Below are 26,096 nucleotides of genomic sequence, written 5' to 3'. Positions count from 1 at the left end.
ACCACAAACACTGCTAAAGGTGCAAATAACATTACTGAGAAGTTTCAATATCAATAAGCATGGGTATCATTAAAACCCTTCTGATCCTGATTGATAAGTCGATGGACTACAAGTGATGAGCCTGAGAGATACGTAATTCATCTTACCTTGCGTATTGGATGTAGTCTCATGTTAATCATTTGTGTATTCATGCAGACACACAAAACATTTACTGCATGTCTGAAAACAAATTAACAAGCTCTGGTCATCTGATGAAAGCCAAATTTGTCCAATAAGGCTCGATGCGGGAGGGATCACGGGAAAATATGGCACTTTTAATGAAGTCATTAATTTTCCCTGCAGGGTGTCAGGTCAAGCCTACGAAGGCTCTGAAACATGGATGGCTGCATGAGCACTCAAGCATGAAATGAATAGCCAAGATTAACTACCTGCAGCCTTCAACTTTCTCTCTGACTGCTTCAGGGTCTGGATTGCATTTCTTTTTACTATTTTCTGCTTTTCTGCATTCCTGTCTCCTTCTTTTCCTCCTGAATGTGCACATTCAGTTCTTTTCCTCCTGCAAGGTGAGGATATTTGTCACAAATGTGCCACATGTGCTCAGTTGTATTGTCTATATTAAAACATTAGTAAATGAATGGTTTTGAGAAGTATTTCCCCTTAAAGCAATTTTTTATTAAATTTAGTTCAATCTTCTGAGGGGTGATCAGGTTTGTGCATCAAAAAGTTGGAAGCTTTGTGTTCTGTTTAGTTGAAAAAGAGGGAATGTGGGAATATGTGATGTGAAAAAGACAAAATATCATAAACTATTTAGCCTAACCATTTTCGATGGGTTAATTTTGGTTATTGCCGATCCATCCATCTCAACCATGTTAAGGAACTTTGGAGCATGTCCTTGCTATCATAGGGTGAAAGTTAGCCCTGTTAGGCAGACACACACACCTTCACACACATAGCAATGTTTCCGCTGAGCAGAAATGAATATTTCCCCTCTAAATGCACAAATGAAACACTTGCGTGTGTTTCATTTGTGCGTGTGTTTCATGTGTTGATTTCTCTTGAGTTATCTATGTTGGCATGATGTGATTCATAAATGCAAAACTTAAATTCCCCACTCAGTGTGTTGTGTTTGTGTATTAAGAGAGAGACATTTGGTTTCCTCCATGAGTCAATAAATCATCCAGATACACCAGGGCAGTTTTGCATTTGTAATACAACAAAGTTTACAAGTTTACTTTCTCATGGTGTGAACCAGACAGCATTCTCTACCGTGTTTGTCAAGTAGCATGGTGCATTAGGCAGGATAGATGTCCCGTCTAAAGGTTTGTGTTTTTCAGTAGAATCTCAAACATTTTTTGTTTTCTAGTTGTTGTTCCACTTTAACAGAACCAATGAAGAAGCCCCACTTCACTACTAACTCCTACTTCCTTTACAGTAAAACTTTATGAAGGGTCAAATAAATGAGTCAGTGAAAGCACTAAGAGAAAATATGGAAAAGGTTTCCAGAGAATTGTTGCCTTATTCATTAACATACAAACCAAAGTACACAAAGGATCAAAGCTTCTGTTATTGTATCCAGTTCACCTTCAATGAATATCTCTTTGTTTGATGTTATAGCTCGGTGTTGCAGTAAACAGGCTGCTGGTCAGCAGAGGGCTGAGGATTGAGTTTTTAGGCTTCCTGGAGCCTCACATAGAAACAGGAAGTGAAACCTGTGGGTGCAGAACAAGTTCTGAGCCCTACATTAAAGAAAAAAACAAGTCTGTGTCAGTAGCCACGCCCCTTAATTTTTAGTTATTGAATAAGTGTGATATAAACATACTGTACATACAATAACAGTAATTGCATAGTGTAGAATCCTTTGACTGAAACCGAGAGATAATGCATGCTGTTATGGTAATGAGTTTGACTCTTAAACCATAATTTACAAAATGAACATCACATTGTACTTAATGAGATTTTAAACTAGTGATGGAGACTGTAGAGTCATCGGGAAAGGCTGGATCCATATTTCAGTATGGTTCAAGAAGCCACAGGGTTGGTTCCCCATAGACTGCATATACAGTGCCTTGAAGAAGAATTTGCCGCCTCCTCATTTTTTCTCTTTTTTGTGTACTTGTCTCACTTAAATGTTTCATATTATTAAACAAATTTTAATATTATTCAAACACAACACAAATAAACATAAAATGTAATTTTTAAGTGTTGTTTACCTTTATTTAGGGAAAGAAAACTATTCAAACGAACAGTACCTTGCCCTACGTGAAAAAGTAATTCCACCTCTTGGTAAATTATAAACTCAAAAAGCAGCATATCATAAACAATTGATCCAAAAAAACCCTCAAACAACAGATGAACAGAGTTAATGGAATCTATCTTAAAAGGATTATAAAGTCATTTCTAAGGCTTGGGACTCCAGCAAACCACAATAAGAGTCAATATCCACAAATGGAGAAAAATTAGAACAGTGGTGAAGCATCCCAGGAGTGGTCGGCATACCAAAATGACTCCCAGGAGTGCATTAACGACTCATCAAGGAGGTCACAAAAGAATCCAGAACAACATCTAATAAAATGCAGGCCTGAGTTAATGTCAATGTGACTGAACAATAAGAAAGAGGCTGGCCTAAACAAAAAGAAGAGTTCGAAGACCAAGAAGTAAACAAAGGCTTGTCTTATATTTGACAAAAAGCATCTCAATCATCACCAAGACTTCTGGGAAATTCTTTGTGAAATGACAAGACAAAAGCGGAACTTTTTGGAAGGATTGCATCCCATTAATCTAGCATAAAAACCACAGCATTTAATGGAAAGAAATATCATACCAACAAGTATGTTATAGTGTGATGGTCTGAGGCTGTTTTACTTGCCAGAATTGATGGAACCATGAATTCTGCTTCTTACCAGAAAATCCTGAAAAAGATTGTCTGGCTACCAGTTCGTGCCCCAAGTTTGGATTTAAAGTTTGGACTTAAAGCCAGTTGAAATGCTTTAACCTAACCTTAAACAGGCCATTCATGCTCAAAACCCTTCAAATGTGGCTAAAATAACACAATTCTGCAATGGAAAGTGGACCCACATTCCTTCACAGAGATGTAAAAGGCTCATTGCCAGTTACCACTAATGCTTGACGATAGTTCGTACTGCTAAGGGTGGCACAAGCAGTTATTAGGTTTAGGGAGCAATTACTTTGTCACACACTGATAGTTACTTGGGCTATCTTATATTTGGGTTATCTAATATTAACATTAATTAAATCTTTTAAAACACGTAAGTGCAACAAATATGCAAAAAAACCTAAATCAGGAAATCAGCAAATACTTTGTCAGATCACTGTAAAAGATGGATGTAGCTATTGTGTCAGCATTAGCGTTTTGGCCTGGTTGGTTATTTTGCAGCCAAAATTGAGTCAATTTAGAGCTAAGGGTGGCGTGATAATGTGCTAGCTTATGCTAACATGCTTAGCTAACTATAGGTGGTGTAGTAGGCTACACAGGCATACAGCACATATCTACCTTCTAATTAGTGTTAAATACAAGACTATAGTGCTATATAAGACTTAAATAATATCATTGAATTCACCAAATTTTAAGCACAAACTTCTTGAAGTTGAGACCGAGGCCTAGCAGACAGCTACGAGCTACACCCGCTCTGTACCTCCAGCACACATGTCAGTGATAACGCCCATACACAGTTGTTACAGTGGAGTAAAGAATTCATAGCTCTCAAAACCGTTTATGTACTGGCCTGCATTTTTGTGTCTCTGGTAAGAACAAAACACGCAGCTTGTTCATGTCTTTTTAATTACAGTCAGTTCAAACACTGCAGTTTGAAACATCACAGACTTGTGCTTCAGACATATGGAATGTTTCCTCCTCTGCTGTGAATACTTACCTCTTTTTTTCTGTCATTCATTTAGGCTACGTCCACACGTACCCGGGTATTTTTGAAAACGCAGATTTTTCTATGCGTTTGCACCTTTAAATCCACACGTAAACGGCGTTTTCGGTCACTGAAAACGGAGATTTCTAAAACTCCGGCCAGGGTGGATATTTTCTAAAACTCCGTTTTGCATTTACGTGTGGACGAGAAAAAGCGGAGAAAACGCAGCGTCAAAGGTGTGCGCCTTTTTGACGTCACAGTGTGCGCCACGTTGTTGTTTCGGTGAAATGAATTTCTACAATACTGTTACTGTTAATTGTACTCTCTGCAGTGTTTAAATGCTTACATATACACACACAGTTACTGTCCCTCCACACATACGACTCGGTTCTGCTTCTATGCCCCATCTTTGTTTACTATTTCCCACCGAGGCTTCTAGACTTCTGATTGGCCAACATTTCTACACGGTTAGGAATATAGCGCCACCTGTTGCTTTGGCATATTCCTAGCAGCGTTTTCCTTCATTTCTGCCTTTACGTGTGGACGGGATTATTTTTAAAACGAAAACGGAAAATCTCCGTTTTCAAAAATACCCGTGTACGTGTGGACGTAGCCTTAATCTTTGTTGTTCTTTTAACATCTGTGTTTAAGTTGTTTTGTTTTTTCAGCATACATGGAGATGTATTCTTGTTTTATTTCAAAATGACTGTCAGAGAAATTGACAAAACTCGCTGCCCTTCTGTTTCTTGCTCTCTCAAACACATTACATATGAGCATAGTTAACCAGGTGAGACGGCCACATGACGAAGAGCGTGGCCCCTTAGGCTTCAGTCTAATGACTCAGCACGGCAACTGATGACGGGCTAGAAGCTGTTATCATGCGGTTGTTCGTGGTTGTTGTTCTTTGCTGCTCTCAGCAGCGCTGTCATCTTATCTAACATGTATTGTGGTGACAGGCGCCATGTTCAGAACGTGCCATAACAGCAGCACATCCTGTTCTGATTATTATTTTCTCTCATATTGTAGCTGTGTTTGCTCATATGTAGTCGTTATGAGTCTCATTGATGATCTGTTGTGGAAAAAACGGACTAATTCAGAGAGTTTCATTTGTTTTTTTGTTTTTCTGGTTTCTATCAACAAGAGTCAGGACAGTAACATGCAGGATTATTAGGATTTCGTCCTCAGCATCGCCACTATGAATTGAGTTGATTTTACATACTTCATAAATTACTTATTAGTTGCACAATGCGGGTGGAATTATTAGCACTATTGATTTATGTAGATGAAGGAGGATACTTGCGTGGCTCTCACCACTAATTCCTACCAATGCAGTCCTCCTTCTGTTTATCCCAATTTGATGCATCGCTTCCTGTTAAATAAATGTTTTTCTCCCAGAAAACAGGTTTTTCACATCAGCAAATGTAAAAGCATTTAGTAAGTGGATAAAATCAGAATCACAGTATTCATTGACTGACTGATTGTTTTTAATCTACATGTTTGTTCATTAATACTGGATGTTTGTTTGCTTCTTGTTTTTTTGGTTGGATAATTACTGTCTGCGTGGCATCCTGAACACTGGGCCTCCTTCAAGAACCATACACACAATCAAATTCTTGATCTTCTGTTTAGGTGAAAGTGATCCACACTTGTTTTATCAGTTATATACATAGATACACAGCAGTATGAGGAATATTTGAACTTTAATTTTCATAACTGTTCAACTATTTTTGGAGGAGTAATAAAAGTTACACTAATTGAGGTTAGGCAGGAGGCCTGGATATGTTGCCATTTCATCATAGCGCTAACACAGTGAGAGACAACCATTAAGACCTAGTACCAGTGTACTATCACCAATTAACCTAACATGTGTCACCGTAAGAAAAACCCAGAGCACCCAGAGGACATGCAAAATTCATTCAGCAGGGCCCGGGCTGGTGTCCAACCACATTCTTTTCACAGCGAAGCAATTGCTAACCATTCCACGACTCTGCTGTCCCACATTTAAGGGCCCATTACACCCGCAATTGTCGGCCTCAGAATGGCAGCGCATGCCAAAGTGACATTATATCTGATGGTGCAAGGTATACTTTGGTGTCATTTTGATACGTTGTGCACCTCCCAATTCTTCGAACCTGGTGTGGGTTCCACGCCTCGTACGCCCTAGCTGAAGTCACAAGTGTGCAATTGTTTAGATTTTTACTGCAAAGATGTACTAGAGCAGATTCAGACTCCAAAATTATATGGATGATACTGCAACAGCATAAAAATATAAGACTTCCTGGGGAAATCTATTAAAAAATCTATGCTTTTTACTCCTTTACCTTCACTTACAATTTGGAGAATACTAGACTGCACTGAATACCCAGGCCCTCAGTGCTGGTATAAATGGTGACAGGGCTGTTTTATGTGACCAATATGACTAATGTGGCAACTTTAATGAGCCTGTTAGGCTGTGATGCCTTAATCAAAGTGATTTTGCTTGAAATATAGTGCAAAACAACTAAATAAATTAAGTACATAAATAAAGCTTTATTATTCACAAGTGGTCACTGCAGCAGAAAACTCTGCATATTTGCTTTTGCAGATTTTGCAGGATGCCCTTCATGATGCAAACCTCCTCCCGGGACCGATCAATTGATCACGTAAACCAAATAACTGTAATGGAATTTGGATGTTGTTCGATAAATCTAATACAAAGTGTATGACCATGTTTATCATTATCAAGGTTTGCAAAGCCAAGAGTTACTATATATGTCTTAGTGAACCTTTTATTAAAATATATATAATAATAAAATTATCATGCCAAGAGCTGCTTCTAGGTACTCGTAAAGTTTGCTATCAAGTGTCATCCTCGAATATACGTTTTATGCTCGACAGAGTATCACCAGCTTCTGTGATCACCTTTAGTATGCTAATGTTCTCCTGCTCGGTTTCTGACCCACACGTTCCTTTGGCTACCTGCCATTTATGGCACTGACCACATTGCTTCTTAAAGACGTTTTAACAGTCTATTAAACTTTATGTCCCTCTTTATTTCCATCACAGTATGGCTCTGCTCTGATGACGTCCTTAGCAGCTGAATTAATAGATCAATTTGGAGTGGCCGTCACGGTAACATCATTACAAAGTCCAGACTTTGTTCCCTCATTGTTCATTTATTCAAGGCACAGTTGCTTTATGGACGTGCCGTCAGTGAGTTAACTTTCAGCCCAGTTGTGTCCTTGCCTCTGGCTATAGGTACTAAATTAGTCAGAAAGGACAGTCAATAAATCTTTGTGATAAATATCCTAAATGTCTTTGATTTGATTTTCAGTTTTTCCAGAAACATGCTGCTACTAGTCACTTTCCGACACCCATTTGGCTTTGGCCACAAAATATGCCATACTGACTTTGAAACATTAAAAAAGTCTGTATTTTACAGTTACTGTATATAGAAAAAAAGAACATTTAAATGTATTTAAGGGTCCAACGACTCATGAGCAGGTAGCATTTACAAAGTTGAAACCTAAATTAGAAGTTTTAAAGTTTGTGCAGTTTTAGTTTTAAAAACCGGATTCAAATATTCAGACAGTTCATTTCATGCATCAAAATGACAGAGGACAATCACAAAAGACGTGAACCAACAGCATTACACAAGCACGCACACACACACATCTGATCCCTACACGTTACACTCGGTGGGACCAGTGCAGGCCGATGTGACGCACAATGTGCAACAATTTCTTGCTGAGCTTTACAAATTTAGCACATGCGAGACTGTGCAGCAGACATGTTCTGGTCTGTGTTGATGACATAGAATGACTGCTGCACTGTGCTGACTCACGCCTTGCAGGGTCAGATGCCATAGTAGTGCATTTTACTCCAAAGATATAACAAAAACTGATTACCTTGCTGAAGACTGAGCCTTTCTAATAACACAGTCTGGTTTGTTGGTCCAGATATACCCAATCATCTTTGCTGTAATCTCATCTGAAGTCACTGTCTGTTGTGACTTACCTGTAAACGGATTAGGCCTTTGATGGATTGTTGTAATAACTATGACCCTAGGTGGCTGCACTGCTGGTGACAACAGTCTGTCAGCACTTCCTGTAAAAGAAGATTTAAACAAGTTGATAGATCATGGAGATTGTTGTGCATATTATCACCTGAACACTATCCTAAACAAATAAAATAATGTGTACGTTGGAAGTTTGTTTCTTCAACACCTGATCCAGTTATTATGTTTTTAAATTCTTATTAACCCAGCGATGAAAAGCTTCACTACATACCAAAGTCTTAAAAAAAAAATCCTCCAAATAAAGGAAAGAGCTGCTTTTTTCTTTTATAAAATTGAAGCCATTAATTTTTTTTACAAAGTAAAAAACAAAATGAAAACATTTAGAAATATACAAAATATTGTGTAATGTAATAATGTATAACACATAATAATCATGCTAAATACCTAATAATAAATATTAATAAAATGTCCACTCCTTCTAGAATGGCCATCTTCAGACTCAAATAGATTCAATTATTGGATCAATGAATCATTATCCGGTCTTTAAGTGATGACATATGAACCCTGCTTCCAAACTACTCTGCGTTTATAAAGGCTGTTGTGTTTTTAACATGGTTTAATGCTTTGTATCTTGTTCTGTTTAATCTTAACAAGCCCCTAAATAAAGTCAGTGATCACTGCCGGCCTGTCTCGGTTTTTATCACCACTTCATTTTAAAGCTCAGTTTTTAAAACTTTACGATGTAACTACAGCCCAGCCTGTGCAGCAGTACATTAGTTACTAACCTCATATTGTGGGGGGATTATCCCAATTGTTCTCCTGACTGAAGGTTCGTCCGTTTACAGCATCCTGCCATGCAAATGCTAACCATAGCTATGTAGCTAGCGATCACATAGCGCATCATTATATACCAGCTAGCCCAACTTCAGTAACCCTACAAACGTCACTGCTGTTTAGTTTTCTGTGTTCATTTATGTTGGAAGTGATAGCAGAGCTGTACGTTTTCATTTTTTCAGAAATCCCTCAGTCAGAATATGCTTTAAAGTGTACACAACTTTTGCAGCTGAACATGATCTTAAATACTACATGCTGCTGAACAGCTTATCTATAATAGACAACACAGTATGTCAATAAATTAAACCATTACAAATAAATGAATGATACACGGCACTTACAAAATACAAAATACAAAATATAGACAAGCAAACGACTAAATGTTTCAAGTTACTTACACCACTGTCCAGTCACATTAGTGGACTACAACAGGGTTAACTTGTAGTAAATGCTAATGTAATATATCAACATGCAATATAACACTTGACCCTTTGAGCTGTAACCTGCTTATCGTTAAACCAGACTCACTGTATACAGAAGCAGAGAATTTACAGGCCGGGTCCCCTGACCTTTAAAACTGTGCCTTCAGTTGCATACTACAGAACACATCTAAGAGCAGAGAGCATATGTATCATTGTTAGCTGCTCTTTTGTGTTTAGGCACATATATGTCTTCAGTAGAGGAAATGAGGAAGGAAGAGAGGCTGTGCTGGTGTTGTTATTACAGTGTTTACATCTTCAGTGAAAGTGGTACTTAAAGTTTTGTTTGGACCAGCGTGAGTGATTTTAGCACTAAAGATGCTGAGAGCATGCGTCACTGTACAGTTGCAGATACTTGTCCTAACATAAATACGAGAAGTCATCCGATGTGAGCAACAATATTGCTCATTTGTCTCTTTCTATCTAATGATTGATACGAGCAGCAGCGAAGATAGCACAGATATTTTCCATGTGTGTTTAGGGTCAGACGAAAAGACGTTGAAGGAAAGATGTAACCTTGAGTTAAAACTGAAGACTTTTGGCCTTTATGTTTATAAAGATATTTAACTCTACTTAACAGTGTTAAACAGAAATATTGACTTGAACTTCGGTCCTTCTTGTTGTAATTATAATCAGAGCTGGACAATACTTACATTTTTTCTGAGTTGAAACCGGAAACAAAGAGTGGTCTCTTGAGCTTAAGTCCACAGTTTTGTCAATTTGGCAACCCGTTCAGGCTCCTTCCTATGTGGACTGTGGCTGTGTAACATCAACCATGTTCCTTCTTCAAGTTTATGTCAAGTTTATGGTAAACAAGGACCCCAATACAAACTTACAAGCGGGGATCAAATAAGACTGAACCTTTATTCTAGGTGAGGAAGGAATAATTCAAAAAGCAGAAGAAAACTAAATCTGTGAAAACAGAAGACACACCGCGGATAACAACACGAGCATAGGAAACATCAGTGGGCAACAGTGTGATGTGACAACAAACAGAACAAACTGAAAGTATAAATACATACAGAGCTAATCGGGGAATGTGAACGCACAGGTGCAGAACAGTCGAGGAAACAAGACTAAAGGAAAAGTCAAACTAAATACAGAAACAAGACACAAAATTAACAAATTTAAACAGGTAACAAAACCAGGACCCCTAATGCAAAATGCAAGGAACACGAGGGAAGCAGAAAACTACATCTAGAAAATTTAAACATTAAACTAAGAGTATAATCAAGACGAAATTAACAAAATACGAAATAAAGAAAACCCAAAGCCCCATAATGGAGGAAAAAAACTAGAAAAAGCAAATCCAGCAACCAAAATACTGGAGAGATACAAGATTAAAAAAGATAAACAATAAACTGTGAACCAAATATAAATCAGTCAACATAAAGGTGAAAACTTAGCAAAAGGGAAAAATCAAACTAAATTTAATAAAAAGAAACTGAACTCCAGGACGATACAACTAATTATGGGTTCACTCATGTTCACTCTAATAGCCTCTGACGGGTGTTTATTTTTTAATACATTTTTTTTAGTAGAAAACTATGTAACTGCAACATTTTCAAGTTTTCCACCCATTCTGGACTGGTTCCACGTGGCCGAGCAGATGTATGTGTGCATGCTGCGAGCTAAATGGGCAAACCGTGTGACTATCACAGGAACATCTTTCTATCAGCCCCGAGGCAAGCTGCCTGTGAAAGGGAGCAAACAGAACCCACACAAACTGATGGGAGATATATTTAAGGACCTGTGATGCATAAAATCTTATTTAGACAGAGAGATGACAGAGTTGATGACGTGTCTGACTAAAGCATGTCTGCTTTTAATCAATTCTTTTTTAATTACACCTCAGGTTGGGATTTTATCATACTGAATCAGTCTAATACTGAGCTGTCTTAAACTTAAGTTCGTTTTCTGCAGTCTCTCCTGTTTTCTGCCCGTTTTCTTCCACGTATGTTCTCAGTCAGCCGCTTCCACAACTCCCTTCATGCCCCCAAAAGGCCGTCTTTCTACTCGTACCCTTGTTTTTGGAGAGATAAGCACTGTGCTTTTTAGATTCATGCTTGATCACTTTGTGCACAGATTTTGCCTGTTTTAAAATTGCAGAAATTAAGGAGAAGATATAGAATTCAGTTTTTCAGGCAAAACGTGTAGTTTTCACTACCTGTCAGGTGTCATGCTGAATCAAAATGTGTATTTGACTCCTATTATCATGCATTATGTAACTGTGCTTCACAGAAACTAAGTTGCAGCCCATTTGTAGAAGGATGACTGGAACAGAGCCAAATGGCACCTCTTTCAAAGCATGATTTAATGTGACAACAAAAGACAGTAACAGTTCCACAGTGGATTGCTGTTGTATGTGTTTATTAGTGGGTAAAGTTTTCTTTTGCAGCAATGGCGCTTAAGGGAATTACAATAGGAAACCATCCAGGCAGTGTAAAGTCCCATAAGCCCTGCAGGAAGACAATAAAATATTTCAGCCATCTGGAGGCTGCTGAGCCTGAGTGAACAGTTACACTGTGGTTTCACCAACTGGAGCAGAACTCAACCACTGACACTATTTTCTATAAATGAGCTTTTGTTTGTCTCTTTCTGTGGTTTTGGGTGTAATTTCTCACCTGTTTTTTCTTTGACCGTCAGACAAAGATATCACTAAATTTCACTTGAAAGAAGAAGCAGCAAGAAAAATGATGAGCCAAATGATCAGTTTGTAAATAACCAGATGATCTAAAATCTGAACCTGGTTGCTTGTCAAAATGTGCAATGATCACGAAAACACAATTTATTTGTTTGTGTCCATGGACATAATTTTTTTCCTTTTTTTGTGACAGTTAGCACGAGTCTGAAACATAGGAAGCGCATTCCTGCAGCAGGTATGTTGTGAAGACACTAAAGCAGGATGTGTAACTAAAGGACTTGTGGTCTCTCTAGAGTGGCCAGCTTAAGAATCACAAATAACATGGGTGGAGCATTCATATCAAGGATGTGAACACCCCCCCCCAAATAACTCAACACAAAACAGCAGATCAAAAGTTGTGTCCATTTCACAAATAACTTGGAATAGAAAAATCCACAGATCCTTGAACTCAGCATGAGGTGGTCTCAGACTAGTTTCAAACAAACAGATCACTTTGCTTCTGGTGAGAATGCGACCCAACCTTGATCTGACCCAACTACCATACGCAGCAAGTCTGAATTAAACACCTTCCTGTAAACAGGTATGCTTTGCATTCTCAGATGTGGCATAGCATAGACGTGCAGAGTACAGAGCAAAATTAATAAAATTGCCCAGATGTTGTCCACCAGACCACAACACTGGAACTTCTTCTACTTCTTCTACTTTTTGTTGTTGCCTCCGCCTCAGACACATCTGGCCAATAAGCAAACAGAATGTTCTCTCGTGGTTTGTAGTGACACTATGTGGTTAGCCTGAAGTTTACTAGAATTTTCTCTGTGCGGAAGGAAGCCATTGCCACAGAAAAAAAGCAGAAATCTCAGGAAATTCGTTGTGCATTCACAGTTACAATCAAACTCGCTTTTTTGTAAGATGTCTCAGTTTGCCCTCATTCTCATTCACCACAAAGGTTATTTTCAGTTTCTGTGATTGTCTGCGCATTGTTTTTCCTCACTTGGTTTCTTTTCTTGCTGCTGAAACATCACACTGAGATGTGCATTCATTTTTTGAATGATCACATTCCACGGGGAGGGGCACATTTCTTGGCTCACTGAGCATTCATTTACATGTAATTTATGTGCCAAACATAGACACACGATGTGAAACTCAGTATTTCCTGTCTGTTTGTGCACATAACATTTTGCTTCCTTTCCCTCTGTCTTTCTTGTCACTTGATAAATAAAACTCGGATGCTTTATTGTTTTCTGTCTGTAACGGAGGCTTAAAAGAAAAAACTTCTCCATTTTGCCTCTCAGTCGTCATTTTTCCTCTTGCCACTTGATCTTTTTCCATTTTATGCTTCCCTCTCCTTCATCTCTCTTTGTCATTTCTTGTCTTTATCCCCTCCAGTTTTCCTGTCCTCACTCGTCTTTTCTCCTTTTTCATTCTCCCATTTTCTTATTACATCCTGCATTTGCGTATTCCGCTTTGATTAATCATTTTTAAGCAGTGACTTCCTGTTTGCCTTCCTCTATCTATTCGGGGCAAATATCCGTTTTCTGCATTTTTATCTTTGCATTGTTTTAAATTGAATAAAGTGCTTTATTCAGTATTGTTTGGTTCATCTGAAAAGATCAGTTGCTTCACAGGGTCTAAAGATTATTGTAAAAGAATATCCTGGTAGTTTCCTTTTGCTGGATAAAGTGTAATCTGTCTCAGTTCATTCACATTATCTGTCAGGAAATATGGAAGGAAGTGAATGATGATTAAGAAACCTGCTGTGGTAATTCCATACCAGCCTTGTTTGTACCGTATGAACACATTTGTCCAATACCTAGGACATGTTAGGATGAAGGAGAGCAGATCCATTCCCAAGTGACCACACGTTAAAGGTTTTCTATCTACGTGCAGAGAGTGGTCACTGCAGGCAAAGTTGGACAGATTGAAAGTTTGACTGCTATGTGCTGCAATGACTGTACGGATGGCCAGTAGAAATGAAGCATCCATCCCAAAGCAGCTACTGACAGCAGCAAGGAGCAAAAGCTGATATGTGTACGTTATTCAACTATATATATATCAAGAGTTTACAATGAAAAGCCTTTATTTGAAACAGTAGACAAGTAGACATGACAAGTGTGTTTTAACAGTTGCTTGTTTTATACAGCAGTGTGTGTAAACACAGCTTGGATTTGTTAGGTCGTGCTCCTAGTTACTCTACAGATCTATTAAAACTATTTTAATACAGAAAACTGACTGAAATCTTGCTGGAAGCTTAGAAAATTTCTCTTGATTTATTCTGTTCTCTGTGGGTCCATGAACAGTGTGTTGAGCCTAGCAGTGAGTGCACCATATGGCACACTGTGTAAAAGCCCCACAACCAGCCTTGAGTTGCATTGCTTTTTCCTGGTAGTGTAAAAAGCATTATCATTTATGGCTCAGTCACATTAGAGTAAAAATAGGATGGCAGCCTCCTTGCAATTAGGAAAAATCAATGGTTGCCCGGTAGGGATGGGAATTGAGAAGAGAACTGGTTCCCAGTTATTTAGTTCCTTGGAATTGTTAGTCCGCCTGCCTATCGATTCTGCTTATCGGGGACACCTGCTCTACAATCAGCTGATTTCGGTTCGTGTGCCAGAGCAGGACAACAATGGCAAAATCTACAGCGTGGATATGGACATATAGACATTTTATGGACATATGGATGTTTTATTTATTTTTAATGGTGGTAACGTGCAAACTGCATCCAGGCCAGAAACAACTGCATGCTGCCAACACAACGTTGGCTCTTTTTAAGCATCTGCACAGATAGCATGCTAACACTAAGCTAGCCAAGAACGCAGAGTGATGTTAAAGCTAAATGAATGCCGACCCCAGCCGGGTTGTGCTGTTGGCTTTATGTCCATACCTAAATATTAAGAACGATCATACGTGTGTCCTCATCAGGACAGGAATTTGTGTTGGTGTGTGGGATTGTAGCCTCAAGTTTATATTTTTGTTAACTGGTAACTATGAGACAATGCATTTCAGGTCATTTTACAAAGAAATGTGAAAGTAATTTAATAACTTTGTTATTAGTTAGTTCCCATGCCTATTGCCAGTCTGTGCAAATGTGAACAACTGTTCTGTGACAACATAACAGGGGACTCAACAAATGGTTGTCAACTGTGGGTTTTCAATTATTTACAATTTCTATTATGTGGGTTACCAATTATTTACAGTTAATTATCACAGACTGGCTGACCCCACACTCGACCCCTTTTTTTTATGACCACTTTGTTGCCACCATCATGCAACAAAGTCCTTTTGAAGATGGCAACTAATGGTGAGTAGTCATAGACCTTCAAAGCGATCATTTCAAAACCGAAGAGACTGCGAGTTCATTGGACACGGTCTCAATAATTTTGGTCTCCAAACAGTGTTTTCCATAGTTTAACTGTTAGGATACACACCTTTCCTTTGTCCTGTTCCTGAAACTCAACGCTGCTTCATATGATAAATAAACTAGATTCACTGATCAGTTTCGTTCATGCTACCAAACTAGCCGTTACACTATTGCTGTGTTTCACTAACAAAATCCATTTCTCAATTTCTAAGCCTATGTTAATGCCAAGGTACTTGGCATATAAGAATTCCATCAATTAATATGACTGAGTCTTTTTTTAAGATTCAGATTCCTTTATTGTCACACAGTCGATACATGACACATGCTGAACAAAAATATACACAGAGAAAAACAAGAAAATCATAATAAAAACAGGACCATGTTTAAAAGCCTGTAGTCCAACTGTCTGTTACACAGTAGTAGAATAAAATAAAAGTAAAGATGGTATTGCACATGTATAGAACATGAAAAAAATAAAAAACAATAAATGCAAAAGAAAATCATTTTCAGAGATTAGAGGAAACAGAGTCATAAGACTGTATCCATCTTTTCATGTAGCAAATTTCTGCTAAAAATCAGAAACTCTAACTCATCTTCCCTTTACTGCTTGACAAGATGTCTCCACTTCTCAAAAATATCTCTTCTCTTGAAGGCTGAACTCCAGTGTCCTCACAAAAAAAAACGAAGTACAAGAGGACAACAAATACACAAAAAGAAACACAGGCAGTTCATTTTGACCCAGTCACTGTGTCTGCACTAGCTGTCATGGCGCTGATAAGTCAAGATCTTCACAACAAACCTCCTCTGCTCTCTCTCCTCTCGCCCTGCTGTGCTTATTGTTGCGGGGTTCATCAGAGTGATGCTGGGACTTTCCCACCACACTTATGGGAGCTGACACTGAACTGTCCTCCCTTGTGTTTACAATTCATTATGACAATAAGACCCCTCTGGGACACCCGTCTCAAACAGACCCATGAGCTTGGAGATGCAGCCTAAGTGTCTTGTCTGATGCGGTTGGTAGTCCTGAGTGCGATAGCCTCGAATTTCCTGAACAAAATGCCAACATGAAAGTCAGGTAGGAAGGCAAGATCAAAGAGGAAATGTACAGAAAAGCATTCCTGCAAGTAAACAAATTTGATTGGCAGCTCCATACATTTTAATGTCAAGCCAGTTTACTGTTGCCTGGAGTTGCTTCCATCAAAAGCCACAGAGATAATCACACATATCAAAAAGGACAGAGGCAGAAGATGACAGGCTATCTCCTAAGATAGGAACTACTCAGCAAATAGCTTTTAATAAATTGGAAGAAATGCAAAGCTTGAAAATGTGATGCTATTGATTTTCAGCGTTTTCAGCAGAGCTAGACGTAAACCTACATGTCCTTGATTCCTGGTAAAGAATGCCAGGCTTTAAGCCAAATGACCACCTTAATTGGTGGCTCCATTGACGAGTATGTATATAGATGCATCAAGCTGGTGGTTTTTGTATTTTTGTTCCTTCTATTTGTCTCTGCTATTTAAAATGTAGGTAATGTGATTTATGATAACTGTTATGCAGGCAGCAAGCTGAAATGCAATGGAACAAATAATAGAGTTATTTTATATACTACCAAATGTTTCTGGAGTTATAATCTTCAGACTATATCCAATCAGCTCTTAGCAGGTTTATTTACATCATTTTTGGTCATCTGGCTGTAAAAGCAAAGTTTCTGTAAATTAAAATAGAGTGCAATGATTTGCAAATATTGTAAATCCATACGTTATACATAATAGAATATAGACCTTTTTTCACATGTCTGAACTGAGAAATTGCACCATTATAAGAAAAATATGAGCTCGTTTTGAATTTAATAAAAGTAGCACTTTACAAAAAAGATGGCATGGGGGAAGCAAAAGATTGGAAAAGTAAGTTGTCCCAAAAAGAAAGATGGAAAAACATTTGCAACTAATTAGGCTATTTGGTAACAGACCAGCAACATGATTGGGCTCAAAAAGAAGTGCAGGTGGGCAGAGGTTCACCTGGAATTCTACAATTATACAAATTGTGGGAAAATTTCTAAATAATGTTCATCTACATAAACTACGACTATATATGTGTTGTGTGAACACACCATTAGTGTAACACAATGCAATTCAACCAAATCTTTGGATTTGGAAAGATTATCCATAAAACAGGACCATCTCCTTCTTTAAACAGTTTCAGTGAAGCATGAATGTCTTCTTGAACTATCAACAAGGATTGTTGGATTCATTGCAACACAATTTTGACTCCCAGTTGCAGCTGAGTGTAAAGTGCCCACTTACTGCACTGCTTCAGGCAGTTTTTTAAACCTTTAACTTTGTATGTAAAGGATGTCAATGATATGTTCACTGCAGCCACACAGCCGAGGCTGTAAGCGAGGAAGGCCCATCTGTCTGCATGTCTATCTCTCTCACCATTAAGAAAAACAGGACAAAGGTCCTGTGGGACTTTAAATTCCAGACAGACAAGCGGTTGTTGGTCTACCAGCCAGATATAGCGGTTGTTGACAAGGAGCCGAAGACAGCAGTTGTGATAGATGTGGCAATTCCAGGAGGCTGTGTGTGTGCGTGTGTGTGTGTGTGTGTGTGCGAGGATCTCTGGCTCTCTTCCACATTGTGTCTTTTGTCCCATCTTCCTCCCCCTCACCCCCAACCAGTTGCAGCAGATTGCTGCCCCTCCCAGGTAAGCCAGAGGTTTCTTCCTGTTAAAAGGGAGTTTTTCCTTCCTACTGTTACTAAGTGCTTGCTCAAAGGGGGCCATTAGATTGTCTCTGTTACTGTCAGGTCTTTATCTTAAAATAGAAAGTGCCTCGAGGTGACTGTTAGTGTAATTTAAAAATTAAAAATTAAAAAATATAAAAAAAAATGGAATTGAATTGTGTGGGCGTGTGTGTCTTTGTGTGCTTGTGTGTCACCATGTGACATACCTGGACATACCTGGAGCTATACTGACTGAAACACCCTGACTCAGTCTGTTTATGTTGTAAGCGCTAACTTAACATCAATCATTACTTATTTAACTGATATGATTAACTGAATAAAAATAGCAGCAGATAAAACTCCAATTACTGGTGATAGACTCTGCTCAAATTTCATTGGATGGACTGATACAATCAGTAAGGCATCCTGCCAGTAATGTAATAGATATTGTCCGGACTTACTCCTTGTCTATAAACACTGGCTGTGTAGCCAATACAATAGCAGCAGCTGCAGGACGCCAGCATTGTTTACACCAGAGCTGGTCACTGCTATGTGCTTGGATGTGGTTTGGTGTTTTGTTTTGTTTTTTCGGTGTGTGTGTGCGTCTTTTAATTAATGCAAATTAAAACCAATAAATCTACAAGTGTAAGACACGCATAATTTAGTACTAGAAGTAGACGCTGTAGGATATATGTGCAGATATGTGGCTGAAGAGCCACTACATGATAGACAGGATGTTTAAATATGTTTTGTGGAAAATATAAACTCAGTTTTCTTTCCTTACATGAGCCTAATTACACCCAGCCTTTGAGTTCATGGTAAGTAAGCTAAGTTAATGTTGCCCTGCTAATAGTCATTACAAAACTGTCACTCGGTTAAGAGGTGGTTTAAAGGTTGGGAAGGAGGGGCTTTATTTCAATCTTCACAGTTCAGAATAAAAATATGGGTTTTAAAACAAGGGATGCAGATTCATGTATTTGGGAATTCAAATGGGTACCAGCCTTCCGCAAGTTTAACACAAGTTAAAACAAGTGTACATGAGAGCGAATTAAGTGAGGATCAGGTCCTTAGAACTTGTTCTGCTAGTCTCCTATTGTGCTTTGTTACTTTATCCCAAGGGTGAGCTTAGCACACGAGGAGGGGGATGATGAGGGGGATGAGGGGAAAAAACACATAGAAAAGCTTTATTAATATTACTAATATGATTGTTAGTAATGTGTGTGTAGATATATTTGGAATGAGCATAAAGAAAAAAGGATGTGGGTCAATATTCACTCCAAAATGTGAAAAATGTGCACAATGTGTCTGCTCAGGACACAACCTGTAACCCTGATTCACTCAAACTTTCATAAAGACGACTCACATGGATTTGAACTAAAGTTAGACATGTAGTACGCTTTTTGCCAGTATGCTTTTTCTTTTAAATTGTCCTCTGATTACCTGGTTAGAAAACAGAGTCCTTCACAATGGAAATGTTTTTTTTTACTTTTCTGATCTTACGTCCCACTGCTGTCACTGCGTTACAATACGGTATAGAGTAAAGTTTTCTGCGTAGGATGGAAATATGATGCTTTAGGAGTGGCTCGTACCCTCTGGTCTTTGTTTTTGTACAAAGCTTCTTGCAGTTCCCACTAGACCTTTAAAGTCCCCCTCAAATGTTCCCAAGATCTTGTTCTTTTATCCTTTAAAAAAATGCCCGAGAGGAATGAACTTCCTGTCTAAGTACCAGTGGAATAACATTTTCAATGATAAGTCTTCCATGTTCGTGTAGGAATACCACAGTAGCAGGTAAGTTTCAGTATCTTTGTACGAGATAAATGTCAGGTAAGCTTAACAGTTGTTTGAATTGACAGGACCTGGCAAAAAAAATAGAAGAGAACCCCAAATGATGTAAGTGAGAATAATACAATTCAACATATTTAAAATATATTACAAGGGAGGAGTGAGGAAGCCAGAAGGAGAATGGGCATTGTGCCTACTTATGATGTGATTTAGATGGTCAGGTGACATGTGTATGTGACAAGTCACAACCTTCATTTTTTTTCAAATGATAATTTAAACATAATAGATAATTATAAATATAAAATGTAAAAATAAATATAAAAAATGTCAGTGAAAAATCTCAATCACCTGAGTAACATCTTTAAAGCCAGGATTTACAAGAAAAGAACATTTAAAAAGAACTGAAAGAACTGAACACATTCATATACTTTCCATATATAATGTGGAAGAGGAAGTCATAAGTGGTGGGAATGAAGCAGGGTCTGGGTCGCTGTACTGTACATGTTATAATAGTTGGTGGTGGGGTTGGGGTCTGTGTCCTCTCGTTTAATTCAGGAGCTGTAATTTCTTGAAATTTCACAATCCTGGAAGCTAAAAATCTATAAGGAATGAGAGTCATCTGTAATATTTACAGAATGTTACATAACCCTATCTCATTGTTTTTGGACAATTACGTTCCACCAGTTCCATAAATAGTGGAGCTCATAATGCTGAAGTGATAATGCTGTGAGCATTTTACTCACAGTTAATGGGAAATACTAATAAATACGCTTTAACATCATCTATGTCCCATAGAGCAGCGTGCAGACACAACATCAACATGCTGCCCATACAACAGTACAAGAGTGTCTAAAATAAGAGTGACGATAATGAACTTGCTGAACTCCAGCTCTGCTAAAACTATCAAAAATGTTATAAATGTTGGGAAGTGGATGTCAGAAACATGGGAACATGGGAACATGGGTGGGCCTAAACCGAGAACAAGGGGCCACGATGACTCTGCTGTCATCAGGTGTCCGGTTCTCTGTCACCACTTGGCTGCAGCCCAAGTTCTTTTCTTGTCCTTATTATTTGTCATTGAGCTCTAGTTTTTGAAAAGCCAGTTGAGACTTGTAGGGTGAGTGAAAATATTTGGCAAACACACCATGAAATAAGAATTTTAGAGGGTGGTAAATCCAATTTTACCAAAAAGTTTAATTCATTATCATAAATTGTAGCTGTTCTGTCAGTTTGTTAACAGTAACAACTGCAGCTTGCGTCCGAGTCTTTCATGTAAAGTTCCCTTGAGAAATAATTAAGCAGTAAGCCATTAGAAATATTGACTATGATTATCCTGAGTGCATGCGTTTCTCGGCAGTTCTGACTCTGTTACTACAGAGTGATTGTTCACTAAGATGCTCTGGGATGGCCAGTGGCTAATTTCGTGCTTCTCTCTCCATTTCCACCACATAACATGTCCCCAAAATAATACAAAGTTTACTGGTTATTACGTATTTTAATAACCAGTAAACAGAGTGTAAATGTTATTCACCTAAATGTTATTCAGTATTCTTTGAGTTTATTTTTATATTTAAAGACTTTATCATGGCTTCCTTCCTTCCTCAGCTAAACTAGACTGTTGAGATCATCGTTCAGCGTGTCCAGTAATGATGAACCATCTGGCATCTGACTTTGTTTTCTTTCATTTTATTGCCAAAACTGCAATTTGGCACATAACAAGCCTGCACTTCCACTGAACAAGTTAGCTGTGACTCCTGGCAACTCGTGTCTAATTTATTTATAATCCGACAGTGTGAACAGTAAAGAAGGTGTTTTTCAGTCTGGTTTAAGGCAAAGAAAACAAAGAAGGTGTGACACCACGCTGATGCTGACCTTCACATATCATCAATACTGATGAGGGTTTGTGAAGAAGCTAAAAATAAAAAACAGCTTTAAAGTATTATTCATCTGAACTGTGCTAATAAGCTGCTGTAACAGAAATTTCGCCTCCTCTGTGAACTCAGGGTGCTCGGTTTCTAACAAAACGAACAGGCCTCACAGGAAAACTGCCTGTACCTGCGGAAGATTGCCATTGTGTGGTTTAGAGGGTTTTTATGAGCGTTTTTACGAGAGTGTGCGTTTGTGTATGCATGTGCGTGCATGCTTGTGTCCTGGAAGAGGCCAAGTTGTTTTGTGAAGTGTGCAAGGTGTTTCAGCACAGCTGATAGTGTTGCATTACTGTCTTCCTGTTTCCGCTGTTTGACTGTCAACAGGAATGTTTGGCAAACAGCCACCCAGTTAGTGCCTCAGCACTGACCCACACACACACTTTACATTCATCCTTTACATTCCTCCTAATCTACGACTATCCACAACTCAGATTTACTTTGCATGCTTAAAGCAAAAACGTAAATAATTGCAGTTCATTGTGGAAACAATTGTATGCATCCAGATTTCTTTTGCAAAGCAGGACAATGATATTTTGTTACCACCTGTTATGATGCACTTGGCAGTGAGGTGCCCGCAGGGCCTTGTTTTAACATTTTCAACTTGTTTCCAGAGCTCAGATTTTTTTTGCCTATTTTTAATTATTTTTAACAGCACTTTTAACGAGTGAGAAGCGGAGCTCACATTCCAAAACCATCTTTGTTCTCAAGGTTAGATTTACAGGTTAGACAAAGTCACAGACACGTGACTCTGACCTTTTCTCAGACACAGGTCAGGATCTTGTGTCTAGATGCTCCACTGTCTCGTATTACGGCGCAGACACTAGACTAAAGAAAGAATAAATAAAGGGTCATTACTACTGCTAACCACGGTGGAACAGTGGTTAGGACGATTGCTTCACAACACGAAGGACCCGAGTTCAGTTGTTCTGTCTGACTTATTTATAACCCCAATGGATTATTATTTATAATCCACTGTTCTCCCCGTGTTTGGGTGGATTCTCTCCAGGTACTCTGGCTTCCTCCCACAGTCCAAAGTTAACTGGTTAACTGGACTCTAAACTGCCTCTAGGTGTGAATGTGAGTGCAGATCGCTGTCTGTCTCTCTGTGTTGGCCCTGTGACAGACTGGCGACCTGTCCAGGGTGTACCCTGCCTCTCACCCTGTGGTAGCTGGGATAGACTCCAACCCCAACACATCCCTGAATTGGAAGAGAATTGATGGATAGATGAACTATTAGCTAACCTGGACTTATCTTAAAGGCATGTTGTGCTCACCACACTTCATATTTTGGAGCACAAATACAGATTTATAACCAACTTTTTTAAGTTTCCTGTTTAGGCTTTGATTAGTGGTTTTTTTTCTGTTATACAAAGATGGAAGTGTTTTAAAAATTTTCTGAAAAACTGATTTTATGGCCGTATTCTTTCTTTAATATGCTTGGAAACCAAAATACAGAACACCCAATGGTCACATAAATATGTTAAAAAATACATACATACACCTTACCAGCAAAATAACTACTGTAATATGAGATTATAAACATTGAACAACTGTATAAACATCATAAAAAATGAAATTAGACTTCAAAGAAAGCATAACATGAAATGGATATTGACGATTATAAAGAGAATTTGCTATTTTGTGGGGACATCTGAATGTATAATCAGTATTACTATATCATATATGATGCATTCAGAATATCTTATAACAAAAGTAGTGTACTACAAGTTTTCCTGATGAGCTCACTATGTAGCCTTCTAACATAGAACATCCTCTATAAGCAATAGGAACACAGCCTATATTATCTTATTAAGTGGTGACAAGGTACACTGATCACATGACTTCCACTCGCTGCTTTATAATGATGTAAAAAGCTTTGACTTGTATGGGTGCACTGATGTATGAAAAAAAGTATGTTACATTTCATGTTATCCTGCTTAATGTTGCTTTGTGTGCACAGACTGTGACATATTGGTTACCTAGAGAAAAACCACAAAAGCCAGAGGTGGCTACAACACAGGTGCACAATGAGAGGCACGTTGACTCGTTGCAGCATGTGGGGATGGGTATTAATCGTGTCGTGGGGATTTAAATCTGTTTACTAAGGCACATTGTGGGGACTTTTCTCCTTTATGGGGATAAAAAGCAAATCCTCATAAAGAAAAACAATAATATTTAAGCTGTAGACATGCTGAGGTTAGACTGAGGTTACATTTGGAGTGAAAATTAGTTTAGGCAATGACTAATTAAGGCGAAGGTTTGGAGTTAGTATCCTTGAAATGATTGAAAATCACAGTAATGTCCTTGTAGGTCTTGGGAACACGGCATTGTAATTGTGCTGCTGCCAGTGCTGCCTTGACCTAATCTCCTCTGGCAGCAGATCAGACACTGCTGTGTTTTACTCTACTGCCCCGAACAGGTCGAAAGAGGCCTTCATTGTTCATACATGCACACACATTTCTAATTCCTTATTACTAATAAACCTGTTGAGCCTGTGGCCTCAAATCTTCTTTCACATAACGTCTCTGCAGAACTGTACTTTATGCAATACGGTCCTTTTTCATTTGTTTTTCATAGGAATGTTGGGCGTTTTTAAAAAGGAGTTCTTTTAATACAACCGGGACTGCACAGAGAGGCTAACGGCAGGGAAGTAAAAGAAGGAAAGGGAAAATAAAGATGCTATCTGGATGAAAGAAAGCTGTATTTCTAGACCATGTGTGAAACTGAAATGAGAATTTATTAAAACTACAAAAAGCTTTTGTTTGTTTTATTATTTACTTATTTCTACATTAACAGAAGCTACAAACAACTCGCCCTCCCTCTGGTAATGACATCAAAGAATTTGTCAAAGGTAGTTTTTTCAGTTTCTATATTTGCCAGCACTTATCTGTTTAAATGTGCACTGAACAGATAAACAGACACTTCTTCCTAATCTGCAGATTTGCATTTTAACAGGAATCCAAGTTTGGATGTTTATAAATGTGACAGTGCCACACTCTTGGAAGCCTTTTGTTTAAGTTAACTAAGCCAATGTAAACTGGGAGCTCAGCCCTTACACTTAACTCCTATTTGAGTTATTGTTGCTTTCCTATCAGCTCAGAGCAGTTATTTTCTGACCATTATTTCCTGACCTCTGGCATCAACACAGCATTCTTGCCCAGAGAACCGCCGCTCACTGAATATTTTCCCTTTTTCAGGCCAATCTCTGTAAAGCTACAGATGATCCCAGTGGCAAATCCCAGTAGATCAGCTTTTTCTGAACCCTGTCTGACACTGGTAACCATGCCATCTTCAAGGTCACTTAAACCTGCAGAACCTAGCCATAAAATAATTACTAGAAAATTCTATTTTAATGTTTACTGAAACTTCTGCTAAAAAACAAATTATGCATGGAGTTTTTATCTTTTTGGCTAAAGGTGGCATTTTTGTGCAATTCATTGCTCACAATTTGTTGTGTCCATTGCACAAGATGAGTGAAGAAAAGAGTGTAGGCAGGGTGGAGATGAGTGTCAGGGGTGATTTGTGACAGAAGGATCAGAAGGAGTGCTCGGGTTGAGTGGCTTGGAGACAAAGTTAGAGGGGTGAGGTTGAAATGGTATGGACATCTGCAGAGGAGGGATAGTGGATGTACTGAAGGAAGGATGTTGAAGATGGAGCTGGGAAGGTGGAAAACAGGAAGACCTCACAGAGGTTCATGGATGTAATGAAGGAGGACATGTAGAAGTTGCTAGGGGTACTGTGAAAGAAGATGTTGGATGTACGCATCCCCTTTCTTCATTGCAACAACATGGAATATATTCTTGTGTTGTAAGAGATCTCACTGGACCTCTATTGTACTTGGAAACAACGTCAGCGTCGCCCTTTTACACAGTCCAGCTTCTGCCCTCATACTGCAATCAGCTTTGAGCAAGGCGATAACGCCACTGTTTCAACTACGTTTGCTGGGCAACCATTGCACCACTGTGTTGCCCCCACGTTTGCATGCTATCAGTTTTTTAATCACATTGGTCGCTGATTGTGCAAGGTGTTCAAATGTTATCGCCAAATGTGCATTAGTGAAACACTGAAAGTTGAATCATGCATCCCACATCTTTGTGAACACTGCAAACAAAGAGGGACTCACTCATTAAAACCATCCACGCACTATTAACGTTCAGGACCTATTCGAACATTTATGTTGACACTATAAATTATGACACGAGCTGGCGAAATTACTGAAAGGACAACAGCAGCAATAGAGCTATTAACTAGTTCAAAATCTTAAATCTAAAAGAATAAAACTATGTGAGTCAATATGCTCTACTGGTTAATGCAACATATTCACAGCGACTGGAGTGTTGACTTTGCATCAGAAACAAGAACTTCTGACTGCTGACGAGTGGCTTAAATGTGTGCATACATTTCTCAGAAAGCACATGCATGTGCATCACTCACATGGAAATGAAGCATGATAAATATCTGCAGCTGATATTACAA

General features: G+C 38.6%; 1 protein-coding gene across 1 annotated transcript in view; it reads left to right on the top strand.

Moving 5' to 3' along the window:
* Nucleotides 1–26,096, top strand: part of gpr4 (G protein-coupled receptor 4) — a 48,654-nt gene that overhangs the window by 12,184 nt on the left and 10,374 nt on the right. The gene's annotated exons all lie outside the window — the stretch shown is intronic.

Source organism: Oreochromis aureus, linkage group 14 (genome assembly GCF_013358895.1).
Source record: "Oreochromis aureus strain Israel breed Guangdong linkage group 14, ZZ_aureus, whole genome shotgun sequence".
Taxonomy (NCBI): domain Eukaryota; kingdom Metazoa; phylum Chordata; class Actinopteri; order Cichliformes; family Cichlidae; genus Oreochromis; species Oreochromis aureus.
This window is presented reverse-complemented; position numbering and strand designations above follow the sequence as displayed.